Here is a 23,316-nt window from a genome sequence, read left to right as displayed (position 1 = left end):
AACAAATATGAGAAAACAACCTCCCATCCTGTGTTATAGATAAACACTAAATGGGTAGAAGGTAGAAGAAAAAACATTGAAAGCTGTGAGGGATGTACCAATCCACAAACAAAGATCATCCTAATAGAATATTTCTCAACAGAAGCTCTATAAGCCAATAGAACATGTAATTATATAATTCAAACTTGAAAGGCAGTAACTGCTAAACCAAATCAAGCAAAGCTAGATAGTTCATGATTGAAGGAGAAGTAAATATTTATGATAAACAGAGTAAAGGATTTCACAACCAATAGTAATAAAAACCATATGGTATTGCCATAAAAACAGACAGGTGGATCAATGGAATTTAATTGAAGACCCACAAGTAAATCTACACACTTATAGACACTTGATTTTTGGCAAAGAATCCAAAACCATACAATGGAAAAATGAAAGCATCTTCAACAAATGGTGCTGGTCTAACTGGATGTTGGCATGTAGAAGAATGCAAATAGATCCATATCAATTAACTGGCACAAAACACAAGTTGAAGTGGATCAAAGACCTCAACATAAAACCATTTACATTAGACCTGACAGAAGAGAAAGTAGAGATTAACCTTGAACACATTGGTAACTTCCTGTGTTCTTAGGAGACACACAGGAGACAGCTTCCTTAACAGAACCAATTGTGCAAGTACTAAGATGGGCAATTGATAAATGGGACCTTATGAAATTGAAAAGCTTCTGTAAGGTGAAGACACCATTATAAGGACAAAACATCAGCCTACAGATTGAGAAACAATCTTCACTAACCCCACATCAGACAGAAGGCTGATATCCAAAATATATAAAGAACTCAGGAAACTAGATATTAACAAATCAACCAATCCAATGAAAAATGGGATATAGATATATACATAATTCTCAACAAAGGAATCACAAATGGAAGAGGCACTTAAAGAAATATTCAACATCGTTAGCCATCAGGAAAACAGCAAATGAAAGTGACTCTGAGATTCCATCTTACATCTTTCAGAATAGGTAAGATCAAAGTCACAATTGATAGCTCATGCTGGTGAAGATATGGAGCAAGGGGAACACTCCTCCATTGCTAGAAGGAGTGCAACCTCCTTATACAGGCCCTTTGAAAATCAATATGCCAGTTTCTTAGAAAATTAGGAGTCTATTACAAAGAACCAGCTATACCACTCCAAAGCATATACTCAAAGGACCCTCCAACCTACCACAAAGACATTTTCTCAATTATGTTCGTAACATGTCGTCCCTCAACTGACGAATGGACAAAGAAAATGTGGTGCATTTATACAATAGAGTACTACTCAGCTATTAAAAACAGTGACATCGTGAAATTTTTAGACAAATGGATGACTAGAAAATATCATCCTGAGTGAGGTAATCCAGAGGAGAAAGATAAACATGGCATGTACTCACTTACAGTAGATATTAGCTGTAAAGTAAAGGAAAATCCTGCTACAATCCACAGACCCTGAAAAGCTAAGTAACAACGTAACAAGGAAAGTTCAAGGTGGGAAACTTCAATCCCACTTCGAGGGGCAAATAGAATATATATCAGGGCTGGATGGTGGGAAGGGTCTGGGGTTGGGGTGGGTATGGGGATGGAAACAGAGGGGATTGGGTACAAAGAGGGTAAAGGGTGAGAGTGCTAGGAAAGACAACTGGAATGGGGGAAGGTGTCTTTGAGATGAGCTAAAAACCTAAGGCAATGGAAACTTCCAGGAATCTATAAGAGTAACCCTAGGTAAGACTCCTAGTGATGGGGGACATGGAGCCTGAATTGGCCATCACCTGTAACCAGGCAAGATTTCCAGTGCTGGAACTGGGACACCAACTCAACCACAAAATCTTCAACCTACAATTTTTCCTTCTTGCAGAGTCTGCTAGGCTAAAAGAGGCACAGAACTTGTAGGAGTGGCCAAGCAATGACTGGCCCAGCTTGAGACCCATGCCACAAGAGGAAGACCACCCTGACACTGACTTGAGGACCCAGAGACCTAGGATAGAAAATGATTCATAATTATATTCTGGGATACTCATAGATTAGTGCCTAGCCCAGTTGTCATCAGAGAGACTTCACCTGTCAACTGATGGAAACAGATGCAAAAAACAACAGCCAAACATCAGATGGAGTTTGGGGAATCCTGCAGAAGAAGAGGAAGAAGGATTTGATGAGCCAGTGGGTCAAGGACACCACAAAACCCCCAAGAGAATCCACTAACCTGGGTCCATAGTGGCTCACAGAGATGGAACTGCCAACTAGGGAGCATGCATGAGACTGACCTAGGCCATCTGTACACATGTTACAGTTGTGTAGCTTGGTTTTCATTTTGAACTCCTAATAGCAGCGGCTGTCTCTGACTCTGTTGCCTGCCTTTGGATCCCTTTCCCTTAACTGGACTGCCTTGTCTAGCCTCAGCACAAGATGTTTCTAGTCCTACTTATAGGCCAAAGTTGGTTGATATTCATGGTGGGGGAGCTCCCCTTTTCTGAAGGGAAAGGGAAGAGGAGTAGATGAGAAGAGGGACTGGGAGGAGAAGAGGGAGGGGAAACTGCAGTCAAGATGTAAAGTAAATTAATTATTTTTTAAAAAGGAAGAACCAGGACACAGTCAGAAACAAATAAAAGCCCACTACAACTGAGGCCACACCTTTACCAACCTTGGCCTTTCCCAGTGCCAAACCTTAGTTGCTCTCCATGAGACCTTTCATGCTGCAGTTCACATAGTCCAAAACCAATAGCACATTGAAACTTCTTAGATTACCAAGTAAATCTCTCAGCTTGAAATGGATTCTTGGACCCCTCTAAATGAAAGCTTTTTGTGTTAACACTGAGGGAAATAGTCCCATAAAATTTTCAATTTCATGATGCTTCATGTTCCTTCTTAATCACAGAAGAGTTCTCAGACCCAGCTAACTAACAATGATTGTCCCAGGTTAGCAAATCATCTCTGTGGTACTGGTTTCTTATTGATTGAACTTCATTCTTCATTCTCAGCTGACCAGAAACCACAAATTCTTAATTCAAATATATGACCAAACAACGCTGATAGAGTCTTTGCCTGCCTCTGAAGCTTCACCAGTCAAGTCTCCATCATCTGTATTGCTCTCACTCAGCATTCTTGTCTTCAAAGTTCCCACAGGACAGAATATTAATCTCTGAGTACTAATGGCTTTTCCAGATCACAGTTTGAAGAACTTCCACAGTCCTCCCCCAGATAATATGGCTAGGTCTGTAAAGGCAGCAGCTTGCCTTTGGTACCAATTTCTGTACTAGTTTCTTTTGCTGTGAAAAAGAACCATGACCAAATGCATCTCGAAAAGTAAAGGGTTTGTTTCCTTTTACAGCTGAACATCATGAAAAGTCAGGGCAGGAACTCTGCAGGGACCTGGAGGCGGAAGCTATGGAGGAATGACACTAACTGGATTTTGTGCCCTTCCTCCCAGCCTTGAGTGGGCTGGATCAGACCTGTTTCTGCCACAGGCTAGTCCACCTAAGGTGGAGTCTTCTGACCTAGGTAAAGTCTTTTGTCTGCCATACCTGCAGCTTCCTGCAAGAAGCCACCTGCTGAGCAGCTGAGCTTGTCTTCCTGAGGAAATCCTGACAAAGTGACTGATGAGATCCTGGCATAGTGGGGAGTGCGTTCCCCCCTTAAAAATCAGACCCTTAGAATTAAAGTTGAGCCTTGATCAAAGAACTTTGTCTTGGCTCATTATTTCTCTCACCATCCTTCCCATCCATCTGCAGCTTTCCTTTCAGGAACCCAGTAACCCGTGGCCACTGGTGGCTACAGACTTTCTCTCCATGCCTTGCTCAATCTGCTTTCTTATAAAATCTAGGACCAAGGATGGTGTGGCCTACAGTGAGCTAGGCTTTCTCTTATCAATCATCAATAAAGAAAATGCACTCACAGACTTGTTTATGGGACAATCGAATGGAGGTACTTTTCTCCCTCTTCCCGGATGACCTTATCTCGTGCCAACTTGACAGAAAGAAAGAAAGAAAGAAAGAAAGAAAGAAAGAAAGAAAGAAAGAAAGAAAGAAAGAAAGAAAGAAAGAAAGAAAGAAAGAAAGCAGTACATCACAATAGCCACATATCCAAATATCAAGAGTCAGATTTGGCTAATATTTGCAAAGCACCAGTATAAAACATTCACATATCCACAAAATTTCTATTGGTCAGTGTTTGATGGTAGAAAAAGAAAATGAAACAAGAGAAAATTTCAGCTTTGATTTATTCCATCTATAACACCAACAGTCATATCAGTGATGAATTGGGTTTCATGCTTAACTTTGACCCACTATATACCAACTAGATTTTCATTGTTATTCATTTGATTCAGCCATTGTTTAATTAGCAAACTCTATGTATTTATATATTTCTTTTTACTTTTAATTTTCTGTGTTTAGTACTTTGTTCCAAGTGCTCACAGTTTAATAGGGGAAAATAGACTCAAAACTTGATTTTAAGCTGGGCAGTGGTGGCAGATGCCTTTAATCCCAGCACTTGGGAGGCAGAGGCAGACAGATTTCTGAGTTCAAGGCCAGCCTGGTCTACAGAGTGAGTTCTGGGACAGCCCATAGTCATGGTATCTCTTCATAGCAATAGAACATTGACTAAAATAACTGTTGTATTCTAAGTAGGCAGAAAGAAATTACTTGACTCTGACTGATATGGAAGAGAGGAAATAAGCTGAGTTATATCTTGAAAATGCATAGCACTTTTGTAGAAAATATAGGGAAAGAAAACGATTCTCTGTCCAAGGAAGCAGCATGTGTAGACACACTGCTCATTTGCACTCCAGTGATGGGCTTATCATGGTTTGTTCATAATAAATGATTAAAAATGATATCATGGAAATATGAAGAGACTTATAATTCCATAGGCAAGTTATGCTTTTCAAAGCCTGTCAGTCAGTATTCAACCACACACACACACACACACACACACACACACACACACACACACACACAAAAGCAGAACAAGTATTACATATTCTTTCAGGAAATTAGTTTATGCAACAGTAGGGACTGGTTAGACAAGTTCAAAGTTTACTGAGCAGTCTTAAGCTCTTGAAGCACAACCCAAAGTTGAAATGAGCAGGTTGAATTCTACACACAAATATTCTAACAGCATGAATGTTCCAATATTATATGCCATGTGCTACATGTGTCCCCGTTGTTCCATGCAATTCATAAAATCTCGAAATCATCTTTGTACATTTTCTTTATACCTTAAAAGCATTCTTCCTGTTTCTAAGTTCCACCAGAAAGAATCTTGTCTTGTGTAGACTTCATCGTTAGAAAACCTCTCACTTCCTCAGAACACTAAAGAAGAGAAGGAAGGGACTCATGAGGAGGCCTACTATAAATGTAAGTTAGAAATGAAAAGGAGAAGCAATTCACAAATTCTGGGTTGTAAATGACTCATTATGGGTGTCTTCTTCTCTATCATCTGAGCTCCTCTATATGCTAGCTAAGTGAATGGAGGAGTAAGTATTGTAATCAATTATTTATAACCTTAGGAGTAAATTCCACCCCAAGGGTTTACTCTTCTGTTTATTATAATGTGAGTAACTCAGTCAAAAAAATCCCCAAGGTCACTAACACTTCTGTCTCTCTTTCTGTTGGTATGTTCAGATTTAAAAACACAGAGACAGATGTTCAAATATGTCTGTATCTTGTATATTTATCTTTGCAAAACTAGATTCCCTTATGAGTTTCCTTTTTCACTTCTCCTTTTGTGTATGATTGACTTAATCTCACTAATATAAAATATTATTAATTTCTGGTTGTTTCCATCAGAGACCTTTGGGACACATAAATATCCTGTATGCCTTCATAGATATCAGTTGTTTCCATGAGGAAATGTCTTCACCCATCCTTCTTTCTTTGGATTATTCAACATATGACATTTTAGCCATCTTTTATAGTTTGTAAGACATAAAATAAAGAGAAAATTATTTGGGCTGTCCATTGATGGTGTATGCCTATAATCCTAGCACTTGGAAAACAGAAGCAAGTGGATTACAAGTTTAAGGCCAACGTGAGACCAGCCAGAGCTATATAGTAAGACCACCCTATCTCAAAAAATGAATTAATTCTATTTCATTCATGCTGGGGAATTCTTGGAGTTTATCCTTAAATGAGGTCTGAAAACTTTTTTTCATAGATATGGTAACAAAATAAACTAGATGGTAGAATGCTCAACAAGGTTCCAGTAGTTCTTTTTTTAAAACAGTTTAAGACTCATATAAGGCATCTCTTTAGGTAATTGAAAGAAAGAAATAGGAAAAAAAGAAATAAAGGGAGAGAAGTCAGGAGGGGCATTATCACCACAAATGGATAGTTTATCGTCCCTGATTCATACAGGCTCTCATGTGCGTACACACACACACACACACACACACACACACACACACACACACATACACACACAAAGAGCCTATGTCTTGCCTTTGATTGAGAGAACTTTAAAATATATTAAAGATGTTGTGGTTTGATTTTGCATTTGTCAAAGCATAATTTTGAAGCCAAAGAGGAAGAAGCTCCTCCTCACAACCAAGGGGGGAGGATGTTGTTTTCAATACCCTTCTTCCTCTTCCTTCCCAGAATCTGTAAGGCTCTTGCAAGACCCACAGCTGACCTCAGCCCAATTAAACTTATCTTAAACTCTTGGCCAAGCTTCTCTTGTTCAAGTAGAAAGTCTTTGGAATGTCTCATACAAGACTCTATTCTTTTCTCAGGACACTTTACTTTCTTTAAATGAGACAAAATATCTTGTTCTAATTTCAGGTTTGAGGGACAACAAATGTTCCTGCCTATTAGCTACAGCCTTGCTTCCCAATTAACTAAGACTACCCAGAAATACAAGTTCAGAGTAGGTAACCCTTTCCTCCCAACTTGTTAGATGAGTAACTCATCTGAGAAGTAAACCATGAATAATCGTTCCCATAAAAGGCCACAGAATAATTAAGACCTTGCTAAGTCCTGCTTAGGAGATTTGAAGGATTAGGAGATATGAAGGATATTCACCAAGATGGCACCGAAAGCAAGGAAAGAAGATCTTACCCCTCCAAAGTCCAAGGCCAAGAAGACAGTCCTGAAGGCCTTAAAAGCTAAGAAGACAATCCTGAAGACCTTGAAAGCTAAGAAGACAGTCCTGAAAGGCATCCACAGCCACAAAAACAAGATCAGCATGGCAAGTCACCCACCTTCTGGTGGCCCAAGACCCTTTGACTCCAGAGGCAGCCCAAATACCCTTGAAAGAGTGCACCCAGGAGAATAAAGCTTGACCACTATACCATCATCAAATTCCCCGGCGACCACTTAGTCAGCCATGAAGAAGATAGAGGACAACAGGTTTGTGTTCACTGTGGATGTCAAGGCAAAAAAGCAGTAGATCAAACAGGTGGTAAAGTCACTCAATGGTATTGGTGTGGCCAAAGTCAATACCCTGATAAGGCCTTACAGAGAGAAGGCATATGTTCTATTGGCTCCTGATTATGATACTCTAGATGTTGCCATCAAGATTGGGATCACCTAAACTGAGTTCAGATGGGTAATTCTAAATATACATGTTTTTCACTATAAAAATGGAGATATGAAGTCTAGGACCACTAGAAGTCTGAATTGAAAGGAAGAGGACCCAAGAGTAAAGGATTAAAGATAGCAAGTCTCATCATAGTTTTTAGGATTTTTGTCTTTCATTTAAATTGAAGCTACAGCCTGGAGATGATAATAAGAGCATCTGTCATGGCTGTTGGTCAAACCAATGATTCATAAAAGAATACTAAAGCCTAGAAGTTGGAGAAGCATTCCAAAATTAACTCCATATCATAGTAGCTTTCACTTCAGTTAGCATGAATGGATAAACGCTACCTGCCCTATCCATACCCAACATAGCTATGAAGAAAATTAAAAACATCTTTTCACACTTCTCACAAACCCTTGCAATTTAGCTCTTCTAGTTGCTTATCCTGTGACATTTCTTAACACACACACACACAAACACACACACACACCACACCACACCACACACACGTGCACAAACAAATACACACATACACACCTAGCCTGTGTCCCATAGTCTGTATCTCTTATCTACCAGCCTTTGTTCCAATTGAGTTGTCAATCACTACTTAAAATATTTGCTGATCATAACTTAGGAGGCAACCCCCTTCAGAAAGTATTTCATACAGGTTTAAGACCAAACAAGCTTTACAACCTCACAAAATACTGAGAGAGTTTAATTAAGAATGGTGAGAAATCAACCCTGAACAGTCAGAAGTCATAGATTCTCTGATGGATTAAGACCACATTATACAACTAAAAACACAATAGGCCCATTTCTTCATTTGTGTTCTTAATAAAGGAGAAAATAATAATACTAAGCAGCAGATGTAGTATGTTTTATATTTTGTTGTTTTCTTAGCTGATTTTTTTAAATAAAATAAAACATCAATGATTATTTTTATGCCAGAGATAAAATCCTTGGGCCCCATTACTTACCTATTTCCTCATTAACCAAAGAGAATGGTTTTCTTAATCAATAGTCTATGGAACATCTGTCTGCACATCTAAAACAACACGGGAGACATTTTGAGATTGACTTTAAAAACTGAGGGCTCCAAACCTTTTGTTTCCCAATAAGGAGTACAATTGTGTAAGATGAGGCATGAATTGATGTGGTGATGGAAGATCCAGAAACCAAGGAATTTCCCAGTTATTTTACAAATAGGGAACTGCTTAAGTAAATCAAAGGAAATGCTGGAGCTGGACAAGGCTACATTTTAACATAAAGAGGAGGAAGCATTTTACATACTACCATGATATAGTGGAGAAATAATGTCAAATCAAAAACCAGCCGATTTGCATTTCCCTGATGATTAAGGATGTTGAGCATTTTTTCAGGTGCTTCTCTGCCATTCGGTATTCCTCAGGTGAGAATTCTTTGTTCAGTTCTGAGCCCCATTTTTTAATGGGGTTATTTGATTTTCTGAAGTCCACCTTCTTGAGTTCTTTATATATGTTGGATATTAGTCCCCTATCTGATTTAGGATAGGTAAAGATCCTTTCCCAATCTGTTGGTGGTCTTTTTGTCTTATTGACGGTGTCTTTTGCCTTGCAGAAACTTTGGAGTTTCATTAGGTCCCATTTGTCAATTCTCGATCTTACAGAGCAAGCCATTGCTGTTCTGTTCAGGAATTTTTCCCCTGTACCCATATCTTCAAGGCTTTTCCCCACTTTCTCCTCTATAAGTTTCAGTGTCTCTGGTTTTATGTGAAGTTCCTTGATCCACTTAGATTTGACCTTAGTACACAGGGAAATGCAAATCAAAACAACCCTGAGATTCCACCTCACACCAGTCAGAATGGCTAAGATCAAAAATTCAGGTGACAGCAGATGCTGGCGTGGATGTGGAGAAAGAGGAACACTCCTCCATTGTTGGTGGGATTGCAGGCTTGTACAACCACTATGGAAATCAGTCTGGCGGTTCCTCAGAAAACTGGATATAGTACTACCGGAGGATCCAGCAATACCTCTCCTGGGCATATATCCAGAAGATGCCCCAACTGGTAAGAAGGACACATGCTCCACTATGTTCATAGCAGCCTTATTTATAATAGCCAGAAGCTGGAAGGAACCCAGATGCCCCTCAACAGAGGAATGGATACAGAAAATGTGGTACATCTACACAATGGAGTACTACTCAGCTATTAAAAAGAATGAATTTATGAAATTCCTAGCCAAATGGATGGACCTGGAGGGCATCATCCTGAGTGAGGTAACACATTCACAAAGGAACTCACACAATATGTACTCACTGATAAGTGGATATTAGCCCAAAACCTAAGATACCCAAGATATAAGATACAATTTCCTAAACACATGAAACTCAAGAAAAATGAAGACTGAAGTGTGAACACTATGCCCCTCCTTAGAAGTGGGAACAAAACACCCTTGGAAGGAGTTACAGAGACAAAATTTGGAGCTGAGATAAAAGGATGGACCATGTAGACACTAGCATATCCGGGGATCCATCCCATAATCAGCTTCCAAATGCTGACACCATTGCATACACTAGCAAGATTATGCTGAAAGGACCCTGATATAGCTGTCTCTTGTCAGAGTTTGCCTGGGCCTAGCAAACATAGAAGTGGATGCTCACAGTCGGCTATTGGATGGATCACATGGCCCCCAATGAAGGAGCTAGAGAAAGTACCAAAGAAGCTAAAGGGATCTGCAACCCTATAGGTGGAACAACATTATGAACTAACCAGTACCCCGGAGCTCTTGACTCTAGCTGCATATGCATCAAAAGATGGCCTAGTCGGCCATCACTGGAAAGAGAGGCCCATTGGACACGCAAACTTTATATGCCCCAGTACAGGGGAACGCCAGGGCCATAAAAGGGGAGTGGGTGGGTAGGGGAGAGGGGGTGGGTGGCTATGGGGGACTTTTGGTATAGCATTGCAAATGTAAATGAGCGAAATACCTAATAAAAAATGGAAAAAAAAAGAAAAGAGTAAAACTAAAAGTTACATTCATTTTAAAATCATTACAGAATTATTAAATACTATGTGAAACAAAAAAAAAAAAAAAAAAAAAAAACCAGCCGAGCAGGGCTCTACTTTGTAGTGTATACCTGTAATCCCAGAACTGAAGAAGCTGCAACAGGAAGTCAAGCGTTTGAGGATAGTGTGGCAAGTTTCATGTCATCTCAATGTAGAAAAACAAAACAAAGCAAAAGTCAGCTAAGAAAATAACAAAATCCAGAGCATTTTACTAGTGCTGGCTAGTTTTATATTAACTTGACACAGAATCATTTTGGAAGAGAGAGGTTCCATTGAGAAACTGTCCCCACCACACTGGCCTCTGAGTGTGAGGGGGTCTCTGCAAATGGCATGGCCAGCACAGTAGCAATCCCAGTGAGGCAAGAAGAAGCTCAGCATTTCTAGACTCTGACTCCAGGTAGTTGATTTTAGGCATATGTAAATATGGTACATATATGGTACGGAAATATTTGGGAAAATATTTTCTGGTGTAAAGCAATCCCCTGAGCACAATGAGACATAATTACATCAGAACTCTACTCAAAGTGCATGCCACTTCTTTAGTGAAGATTGGTTCTATCAATAGGATACAGAGGTTATCTTAAAGGCCTAGGGGAGGATCTGGTATAGTCTCAGTCATGTAAATAACATAGAGGTCATCTGGGCTATTAGCAACCTCCAGTCCTTGTTTTCGGAGCCTAGGGGAGCTCCTAGCCATAAAGATACCCTGACTATTTGTCACCTCTCATCCTCCTTCCGGAAGCTTGAGAGAGCTAGGTGTGTCCTGGCCCTACAAATAGCCCAAATGTCACCTAGGCTATTATGAGCCACCTCAATTACAAGCCTTCTGGGCACAGAACAGGTTATGTTTCTCTTTCATTGATGAGACATTGTGTGGTTAACATTCCTGGTTTATCATTTATCTGTAAGTGCAAGGACATTTGTGCTCCCAACCTCTGGGCAAGGTAATAGTGTATTTTCTTAACTGATGTGGGAAAGGCCAGATCACTGTGACTAATACCACACTTGGGCTGGCGGTCCTGGGTGCTTTAAGGAAGTGAGCTAAGCAAGCCAGGAAGTAGCACCCTCCTCCATGACCTCTGCATCAGCTTCTGCCTCCAGATTTGTGTCTTGAGTTCCTGCTCTGACTTCCTTGGATGAAAGACTACAACCTATAAGATGAAAACAATCCTTTCATCCTCAAGTTGATTTTGGTTGTTGTGTTTTGTTTTGTTTTTATTGAAGCAATAGAAACCTCAACTAAGAAACTACCCTTCTTTGAAGGCTAAAACAAACAAAAGAAAAACCACATTTGCTTATATTTGCATGAAAAAGCAAAGGGGCGCTTTTATTACTGGAAACTGTGAAGAAGAATGAGAACTGAACAGTTAGAGAACAAAGGTCAAATGGTTTCATATATATATATATATATATATATATATATATATATATATATACATATATATATATATATATATATGTTTGTTTTAAGTTCATTTAGTTTACTTTTTATGTGTATCAGTGTTTACCTGAATCATTTATCTGCAAGGACATTTGTACTCCCAAACTCTGGGCAAGGTTATGGTGTATTTTCTTAAAGGATGTGGGAGAGGCCAGATCACTGTGACTAATACCACCCCTGGGCTGCTGGTCCTGGGTGCTTTAAGGAAGTGACATGTGTTCCTGGTACCCTTAAAGGTCAAAAGAAGAGGTCAGATTCCCTGGAACTAGAGGTCCAGTAACCTGCCTTATGGGTACTGGGAATCAAACCCAGGTCCTCTGCAAAAGCACCCAGTGCTCTTAACCACTGAGCCATCTCTCCAGCACCCATACACTAATTTGGGTATGTATATATATAAATACTTACTTTTCAATTATGTGATTACCTCAACTATTTAAACCACCAAATAATGTTTAAAGCTCAATGTGATTTTCAACCTTGTGGGTGGCTTTAATTTTCTTCTTTGTGTCAGTATACCATCTGTATTTTTCAAATAATCTCTAGCAAGCATATATTGCTTACATTAAACAGTAAATAACTTACAACTAAAGTTAAGCAAGCATTTAGTTTTGCTTCCCAAGAAAGAAAGGCAGATGAGCCCAGACTGAGACAACCTTTCTCACTCATGGCTTATTCTCTTAGAACTGTTTACCTACAAAATAGGTGATACAAGTCATGTGCCTGGATTCCTATAGCCCTGGGTCTCCCTTTCAGTTTACATCATAAGTCTCCATTCTTTGGCCTTACAAATGAAAGCATCAGAATAAACAACAGTTATATAATTCTTGGAGAAAATAGGAAAATATCAAAGTAAATTGGAATTTAAGATAAATAATTTAAACATGAAATTACACAAAAATTCTTCCTGTTTATGTGAAATTGCAACCTCACTGTTTGGCTTGTGGGTTCTTTTATTCTAAGTTTTACAATTCTGCCCACTCCAGAAGTGAGCCTACTGAGCAAAGGATTCCAGCTTGTAAAGTGACAGCACATCACTGGGAAGGATGATACACATGAAGTGATCTTCGATAAGCTTGTTAGAAAGAGGATAAAGATTCAGATCACACTCAGATAGATAGCATTGGTAAGAACTTGCCAATTCTTTTGTTTGTTTGTTTGTTTGTTTGTTTGTTTTATTTTTTTTATTACGTATTGGGGCATATAAAGTTTGTGTGTCCAATGGGCCTCTCTTTCCAGTGATGGGAACTTGCCAATTCTTAAACACAATGGAGCCTCTACTGTTTAGGGGGTCTCGTATTGCTTAGTTGGAAAGTTGATTTTGTAGCTGCTTTGGAGTGTTCCTGCCTTTTCAAGTCATCAGTAATCTAAGTTAAAGCAAAATATCTCATCATTAGAGACCACGCAATTCTATTCATTATAGTGACGAGCAAATATTGAACATTTACTATGTACTAGCATCAATCTATGTGACTTATATATACTAGTCCATTTTCTCTTCATTAACGACTGTACATAAATACTACCAGTAAGTACTTCATTTTACATAGATGGAAGCAAAGCTCAGCAATATTAAATAAACTGGCCAACTTAAAGAACTAAGAGTGGTTCTGGGATTCACATCTAGATTTCATGGTCTCCTAAGGTCTATATAAGTGAGAGCTGTGTACTCTACAGTGTAACTTCTGAAATGATAAGCAACCAGAAAAAGAGAGAGCCATGTGGTCGGGAGTGTTTAGGAAGATGCAGGGCTTATGCAAAACAAGCTTGAAAACAAAGCAAATTTTAACAGGCTTAAAGAGTAAGGAGAAACTGCAGGAAGAAAAATAATAGGAAGTAAAAACTAGCAGAGAAGTCAAGGATGACAATTTATACCAAATGGGCAAATTCATCTATACTGACATAAATATGCAATTATACTACTACATACAGTTAAAACTTAATTGCTTGAATATTTTAAATGATTTGTAGTATTTGAATCAAGGCTCTTCATAAGGACATTGTAATTTGGAAAATAAAAGCAGTTCTTTTCCAGATATAAACTGAAAACATGCCTTATGTATTAAGACACAAAGTAAGATAAAAAGAGCCACCAGTTTTGTAGTCTTATCTTCCAAGTTGTAGTGACAAGATATAATGGTTAAAATCACTAGTCTTTTACTCACCTTTCATGAATGCTATGAAGCATATTCCTATAGAGACTAAATTATCACTGAACTATTCTACTTTGATATCTTGCTCTCTTTGGTCTGACGGCACAACATTTCTAAAGTTTGGTAGGATTTGATTTTTGGTTGTTTTTTTACCATCAGACATAGTAACCATTCCCATGACTTCCCCTTTTCCAAGCATTCTCTTTGCCTCTCTACTCAGGCAGAGCCTAATATATAAAAATCTACTTTAAAGAATCAATCTAGGGTATTATAGTTCAAAACTTGAAGAAATCATGACAAAGTTTAAATCTTACACTATCATCATATGCAAGATAGATTGTTTCAGAGAAAGAGTATTTTAAAACTTTTTAAAATAGTCTTTAATGAAGAAAATATGTGTATATTAGAAGAAATGTTGGGAGCAGATACTGTGAAAATGTATATTCCCCATACTTGAGAAGTTGAGGCAAAATAATCAGGAATTCAAGGCAAAGCAAAAAAAAACAAAAAAAAAAAAAACAAAAAAAAAAAACAAAAACAAAAAACAAAAAACAAAAAACAAAAAAACTTGTCTCAAAAACCAGCTAATTATGGTGGCACAATACCTTCAGAAGGCAGAGGCAGGCAAATCTCTGTGAGTCTGAGACCATCCAAGAAAAATTCCAGGACAGCTAGTACTATATAAGACCCTGTTTTAAAACAACAAAATAAAAACAATCAAACAAGCAAAGAAAAATACACACATAAAATCAAATTTGCATGAATGGCTGAGTAATGCACAGTGTTTGGTGTCCAATTTTTTCAGATGTCTGTTACTTAATAGTAGTCTTGCCATTTGGTTATCTTAATAAATGGAATGATCCAACTCCTGTGCCTAATATTTTCTTCTTTAAGATTTATTAAACTAGGCAGTGGTGGCACACACCTTTAATTTCATCACTTGGGAGGCAGAGGTAGGCTGATTTCTGAGTTCGAGGCCAGCTTGGTCTACTGAGTGAGTTCAAGGACTGCCAGGGCTACACAGAGAAACCCTGTCTCAAAAAACCAAATAAATAAATAAATAATGTTTTAAAAAATTTTAAAAAGGTTTATTTATTTTATGTGTGTGAGTGTTTTGCTCACATGTGCATCTGTGAAACACATGCATGTATGATGCCCACAAAATAGGGTGTCAGATTCTCAGAACTGGAATTATGGATAGTTGTGTGTTACCACGTGGAAGCCAGACATTAGACTGAGTTCTTGCATGAGAATATGTTCTTAACTGCTGAGCCATCTCTCCAGCCCCCTACTACCTTATTTTCAACCATTTTTGTGATTGGATTAGAGATCTGCTCCATGCAAGGTACTACGAATCCAGTCAAAAGTCAATACCTATGGAGGGCATGGACCCAAGGGTGTAACACACTCACATGGTTCACTGAATGAACTACCTTCTAAATGTTTGTGTTTATATACATGGACAAGTAGTGGAGCAGAAAAGATTCTTTTTGCAGAGGGTGACAGTTAATATAGACACATATCACAGGACATCTATACCATCACTCCCCACAAAGGCCCAGGAAATGTCAAAGAAGAGGAGGCAGAAGGAATTAAGAGCCAAAAGATGGAGAAGAGCATGACAAAATGCTGCCATCCCAACATGACATCACCTTTGCAACCATGAGTACATAGAAGCTAAGGAAATTTTCCATTGTGGGTAAAGGAGATATCTATGAGGTCCCATCTCTTCCTCAGGAGCTAATGACTAGTAATGGTCGATGAAGGGGGCACGTATCATTTTCTTGAAATTGCCTCTAGGAAACTAGGTAGGAAGAGGAAATAGGATCAGAAAAAAATGAAAAGTAATAAAGGGCTAAAATATCAAGAAAAAAAGATTTTGCAATTATCCAGAAAAAATTAAAAAAAAAACATTATTTTCATTCAAATCCCAGCTATCGATGTACTTTCCCCACCTCATTGCAAGACAGCATTTCAAACCATAGTCACAAAAAAAGTACAAAACTCCTTTTTTCTATGTCATATCTCCCAAGCTTCAGAAAATATCCAAAAGAATGTCAGGTTTGTCCTGATAATCATTTTACAACATAACCAGCATAATGGACTCCTTTTAGTCAAGCATGCTCACTATAAACGAAGTGCACTTTCCCTCAAAGTCTTCCAAGAAGCAGAATTCATTTCCTGTTTCTCTCAGTGATCCTTCTTCCTGCAGCATCTGGCACTAACCTCAACTGCAGCTGGTCCCCTCCATTATAATCCTGCTGCTGATCACGTCCAGAGACTCGTCTCAGTTTTCTGTCATTTTGAATTCTTGGCACATGATACTCACCAGCCTCTCTTTAAAGGACTTCCTGTTTTTATCTATATATTACACAGAGTGGCTTCCTCTTTGATCTCTGGCAATTCTTTTTCCTCTCAGTTAATTCTAGTTATTAGAATGTTCTACCTGTACACTTTACCACAACCTTATTTTCAACCTTTTCTTATTTTCTGTTTAGTTTTCATTTGACCTATGAGGACAGTTTTAATTATTTCCTCTGTGTGTGTAATTTAAATTCCTATTGCTGATCATGTGACCTTAGCTGATAGGCAATTCATTTCAAACTCCCTGCAATAATAAAAAATAATGAACACTTTACATTAAACTTGATAAAGTTCTGGGCTGGTTGGGTTGGTTGGTTGGTTGTTCATTTTGCTGATTTGACACAACTAGAGTTATCTGGAAAAGGAAATCTCAGTTAAAATTCCTCCATCAAACTGACCTCTAGACAAGTCTGTGGGACATTTTCTTTATTAGTGATTGACATGAGAAAGTTTGGCACACTGTGGATGGTGCTACCCTTGAACAGATGAACCTGTGTTGTATAAGAAAGCAAGCTAAGCAAGCCATGGAGAGCAAGGCAGTATGCAGTAGTCCTTCATGGTCTCTACTTCCGTTCCCACCTTCAGGTTCATGCCTTGAGTTCCTGCCCTGACTTCTGCTCATGATGGACTGTAAGTTGTAAACTGATATAAGCCCTTTTCTCTCCATGCTGCTTTTGTTCACAGTGTTTATCACAGCAACAGAAAGTAAACTAGGATAAGTACTTTTACCTCCATGATCTCATTTTATTCTAACACACTTTGAGTTTAAAAACCCACAAGATGCACCAAGAATTTAGCCAAGTCATTATCCATTATCTCACTACACACACACACACACACACACACACACACACACACACATACACACACATACACACATGCACACACACACACACAACACATACACACACACAATCTACAATGACCTAAATCTTGGTGTGAGTTCCAAGAACTTTAAAAAACTAGAAAATGCAATTGCATTCTTCTTGGAAATCAAAAAAGTACCTGAACAAAAGGGAAGGAACTAAAGTAGACACTCAGCACTATCCAAATCAAACAGCTTACTCTCGTGGTGACACTAATAGTGAAGTCTGTTGTAGTTTTTCACATACATACTTTTTACTAGGTATGGTGACTCATGCTTGTGGTCTCATGGCTCCCTGGAAGCAAAAATAGTCTTTATTTTGACAATTTTAGATGGAATCTTTTTCTAAACTGTGTTTTACATTCTTACATACTTCTCTTAAACTGAGGGTACAGTAAACAATTTATTCTTTTTTTATAATTAATAAATAATCTCAAAGGCTTCTAAGATGAACAGAGTAACTGAAAACTGGCCCTGATCATTATCAGTATGAACTAGGTTAGGTTTCTCATGTCTGTGCAACCACAGTGCAGTATCACAGCATAAACTACACTGCTATGATTGTCTACTCAGATGGCTCCTAGGCAGTAGAAACATAATGGGGTGCAGCTTCTAAAAGGTGTTTTTCATACTAATGTTTAGTTGTTTAGTTAATTAAAAATCAGTCCTTTAAATATTAAGATGGCTCCCATCTGCAACTTATTTCTCAACAAGACCAGAGTCCCTGCAGAGTGGTGACATATGCCTATAATGCAGGTGCTCAGGAGGTTAAAACAGAAGATAAGCTGTGAAGCAATTTCCAACCCAGCATGGGCTGAATGGAGAGACTTTGAAGAGTAACAAGCAACTTTCCCACAACTCCTAATACAAAATTGAGTCTGTCTTAGTCCACTCTTGTTGTATTATAAGTCTACAACAGAATTTGGGTAGATTTCTATAAAAACTACTCAAGAAATGATATAGAAAACATTCAGAATTTGAGTGAAAATACGTGGAATGCTATAAAATATCAAGAAATGTATGGCTTTCTATTAATTAGATGTACATGCTTCAGTATATTGATTTACGTCTTTCTTTCCTTGAAAGATTTCTCAACAACCAATGTAATCTCAGACCCATGCCAGAAACCACATGTGGAATAATGGCAGCCGCAGTCAGGTGGTGTGTGAACTAGGGCAGCATACTGTCAAGATATTTTCTGCTGGAAGTTTTCTACTCCCTTCCTAAGTGCCAAGTGTTTACTGCAAAAATAATATCACTAGATGGTTGAGTTGGTTATGTTAGAATCTATATCAAACTCTAACAGTGAGGCTTAGGGGAAGAATTTGAATGGTCTTCCAAGAAAAAAACAGAAAGTGATGTGAAATACACCAATAGAGACAAGAATAGTAAGGCATAAAGACTGATTCGGTAACCACACAGAGAAGGTGAAGATGAAAAAAGCTTAAGGGTCTTTGAGGATAACTCAGTTTTAAGAAAACACCCACAGTTAATCAGCAATGGAGATAAACAAGCAATCCTAGTTAAAATAAAGTAGCACAGAAAGCCAAGAGACCTATAATGTTATTTTGTAAGCCTTTTTGGATTTACATAATCTTGATTAAGGTTAAAGGGCTGATGGCAACAATCCAGCTTCCTCTCAATAGCATCTACAAGAAAAATGAGCTTGCCAGAACCACTTGAGTTGTTTTCTTTTTAATATAATTGTTAAAGAATAGCAAACATTTACTAGATTTGATTGTTTATTATTCCCAATACGTATGACAGAACATTATATGATCATTGTATGAGCTGAAAGAATCTCTATTTGTCAAGCACTGATATAACTTGTAACCTTAGTAGACATCTTAGGATATTTTTAACCATCAGACACCTGAAGGCACATTCAACAATGAAAGCTCTGCTGAAATGTCTCAGCATCCTGCCCCACCCTTTCTTAGGTAGCCTTCATAAAGCACTACAGAGATCTAAACAGTTTTGAAGAAACCTTATCCGGCCTCCACATTCCTCAATCTTCACAAACAATGGGGGATATATTGATAAAACATCTCTCAAATGAAATTTGGCCATATGCCTCTGGTACAAAATACAATCTAAGTTTCTCTGCCACTTAAAGCTACAGCGACATTTCAGCAAATCCGGTACATAATGTGTTGCCAGCAAGAGCATTTAGTACATAAGTCTTCAAGAAGCAACATGGTTTTTGGTTTTTGTTTTGTTTTGTTTTGTTTTGTTTTTTCATGCAAGCTGCTTTCAAACTTGTTCACCTTGTTCTAAGATGAGCTTCTGTATGTTATCATGCCTCCGGTAAGATATCGGGGATTTTTTTTTATTAGGTATTTTCCTCATTTACATTTTCAATGCTATCCCAAATGTCCCCCATACCCACCCCCCCAACCCCCTACCCACCCACTCCCCCTTTTTGGCCCTGGCGTTCCCCTGTACTGGGGCATATAAAGTTTGCAAGTCCAATGGGCCTCTCTTTCCAGTGATGGCCGACTAGGCCATCTTTTGATACATATGCAGCTAAAGACAAGAGCTCACGGGTACTAGTTAGTTCATATTGTTGTTCCACCTATAGGGTTGCAGTTCCCTTTAGCTCCTTGGGTAATTTCTCTAGCTCCTCCATTAGGGGCCGTGTGACCCATCCAATAGCTGACTGTGATCATCCACTTCTGTGTTTGCTAGGCCCCGGCATAGTCTCACAAGAGAGAGCTATAACTGGGTCCTTTCAGCGAAATCTTGCTAGTGTATGCAATGGTGTCAGCATTTGGAAGCTGATTATGGGATGGATCCCTGCATATGGCAGTCACTAGATGGTCCATCCTTTCGTCACAGCTCCAAATTTTGTCTCTGTAACTCCTTCTATGGGTGTTTTGTTCCCATTTCTAAGAAAGGGTAAAGTGTCCACACTTTGGTCTTCGTTCTTCTTGAATTTCATGCGTTTGGCAAGTTGTATCTTATATCTTGGGTATCCTAAGTTTCTGGGCTATTATCCACTTATCAGTGAGTACATATTGTGCGAGTTCCTTTGTGATTGGGTTACTTCACTCAGGATGATACCCTCCAGGTCCATCCATTTGCCTAGGAATTTCATAAATTCATTTTTTAATAGCTAAGTAGTATTCCATTGTGTAAATGTACCACATTTTCTGTATCCATTCCTCTGTTGAGGGGCATCTGGGTTCTTTCCAGCTTCTGGCTATTATAAACAAGGCTGCTATGAACATAGTGGAGCATGTGTTCTTCTTACCGGTTGGGACATCTTCTGGATATATGTCCAGGAGAGGTATTGCGGGATCCTCCGGTAGTACTATGTCCAATTTTCTGAGGAACCGCCAGACTGATTTCCAGAGTGGTTGTACAAGCTTGCAATCCCACCAACAATGGAGGAGTGTTCCCCTTTCTCCACATCCTCGCCAACATCTGCTGTCACCTGAGTTTTTGATCTTAGCCATTCTGACTGGAATGAAGTGGAATCTCAGTGTTGTTTTGATTTGCATTTCCCTGATGATTAAGGATGTTGAACATTTTTTCAGGTGTTTCTCTGCCATTCGGTATTCCTCAGGTGAGAATTCTTTGTTCAGCTCTGAGCCCCATTTTTAATGGGGTTATTTGATTTTCTGGAGTCCACCTTCTTGAGTTCTTTATATATATTGGATATTAGTCCCCTATCCGATTTGGGATAGGTAAAGATATCGGGGATTTTTAAGATGTTTAAGAAAATCTTGGCCACAGAAACACTCATTGACTTTGCCTCCTTCTGAGCATATTCTAACATATTCATGGCATGCCTCTGATAGCATTCTACCTAGTTCATTTTGATTGCTATGCTGGGTGCTAAAGATTACAGGATTAAGCGTAACCTGGAGATTGCTTTTTTAGGCATCAGCATTATAACCAGACAACTACTTCCCTATGAGAATTTGTTAGTCACAAAAGGAACATGCAATATGTCATTTTTAAGTGAAGAAAGAGCTCTAAATAGACTACAATCTGTGTGTATTAATGGTGGGGTTTTGTCTAGATTCCTGCTGTAGGCCTTGATTTCTCTTTTCTAGTAACTTCCTGTACCCTGGGATCTACTGTTTATTTCTTTCCCAAGGATGGCTGACCATTGATACCTATCTCTGATTTAGAGGTTTCTTCTACAGTCCCAGGCTAACAAGTATAATTCTCTTAGTATAATATATGATAAGAAGTATATTCATATATTAATGTAAGGCAGTACTCTTAGACCAAAATTAGTCCCTATATCCAATGTATATTAATTGGGTCCCTATATGAATATGAAAATATCCTTGGCATCATAGGGTACTAACTAAAGCTTCCTTCCTCAGAGGAGTATACAATTTAATTATGATTGCAGTATATGTACATCTAAAAGAACTGATGCTACAAAATACAACAACTTGTAGGGATGCATTCTAGGATAATAGAGATATGTATAATGATGCTGAATATATAATGTTCATTGTAGCATAATATTTAACAAAATATTGGAAGGAGCGAAGGTTGAAAAATATAGTGCTGTTTAAGTAAAAAGTTCTGTAAGACAAAATAAAAGCTTTATTGTGACATGAACAAAAATATATAAAACAACACATGTAGAATGTCATATTTTGCTTTATAAAAGATGAGGGAAAGTAAAGTAAAATGTAATTTTGTAATATTTGTGCTTGTATTTATTTTCAAATGGTGGAAATATGCATAGAAATTAAGTAATGAGAAAACATTGATAAGAATGAATATACAACACTCAAACATTCACCATTTTATATCATTTGAATTTGAACTATGCAACTATGTTATACATTCAAAATATTAAATGAAAATCATGATAAAAATTATACTGGTATATTCATAAGACATAAGTGAAAATCAAGTTAGGAAAATAATATGTACATTATATCATTTTTAGAAGAAGACAGATATTTATATGTTTGTGTTACAAGATAAATATCAGTGATATAAAAGTTTTATATATGATATTGGTTTTGTTAGGTTTATTTATGATTGTTGGTTTTGTTACACATTTAGATGTGCCTAGTTCAAATATAGAAAAAGAAATTTAAGGCCTACAGACATGTCTCAGTGGATAAAGCATTTGGGTTGCAAACACAAGGACCCACATTCAGAGCCTTAACACCCAGATAACAAGCCAAGATCGGCAGCACATGCTAGGAGATGGTAACAGGAGGAATCTGAGCTGTTTGTCTGGCCAGCCTATGTAGCCAAGCAGTGTTCTCCAGTTTCACTGAGAGACTTTGTCTCAAGCAATAAAGTGTAAAGTAATAAACGAATACACCCCAAATCAACCTTTACCTTTCACTTAGATAGACCTGCACATCAGCATATACATAAAAATACTTCCACAGAGCACACTCACACACACACAAAGAGACACACACAGACAAATTAATATTATTTGTAAAAGACCCAAGTATTATTTCGTGCTAAGAAGACTACTACAAAATGCACCTTATTAAGTGAAAAAAGTCAATAGGAAAGAGCACTATATGATAAGTCTAACTGTATATATATATAACCATGTTGGAAGAGACAAACTGTAGAGATAGAAAGACTAGCATTTACAAGAGGTAGTGGAAAGGCGGGGATGGATAGGTACAGCTCAGAAACAGAAGCAGTAAGTCAATCAACAAAACCAGTAAAATGGTAAAGTGTAAACAATGAAAACACTAACAGAAAACCCAAAGAGATAAAGTAGGGAGGAGAGTAGTCAACAGAAATGAGCACAAGGGACTGATAGCAAATAAATCATGTTTAATTTCAGACTTCCTAAAATAGTTTCTGCTGAACTTACCTCATCAATCAACAACACTGGCAAGTGGTGCTAAACTCTGCATCCACACAGTTTTCCAGGAAAGTGGACCAGTCATTT

General features: G+C 38.1%; 1 protein-coding gene across 3 annotated transcripts in view; it reads right to left on the bottom strand.

The window, feature by feature from the left end:
• The window catches only part of Gm5127 (predicted gene 5127), a 127,388-nt gene that overhangs the window by 70,198 nt on the left and 33,874 nt on the right, over nucleotides 1-23,316 (bottom strand). The window lies entirely within an intron of this gene.

This window comes from Mus musculus, chromosome X (assembly GCF_000001635.26).
Source record: "Mus musculus strain C57BL/6J chromosome X, GRCm38.p6 C57BL/6J".
NCBI classification, from domain to species: domain Eukaryota; kingdom Metazoa; phylum Chordata; class Mammalia; order Rodentia; family Muridae; genus Mus; species Mus musculus.
This window is presented reverse-complemented; position numbering and strand designations above follow the sequence as displayed.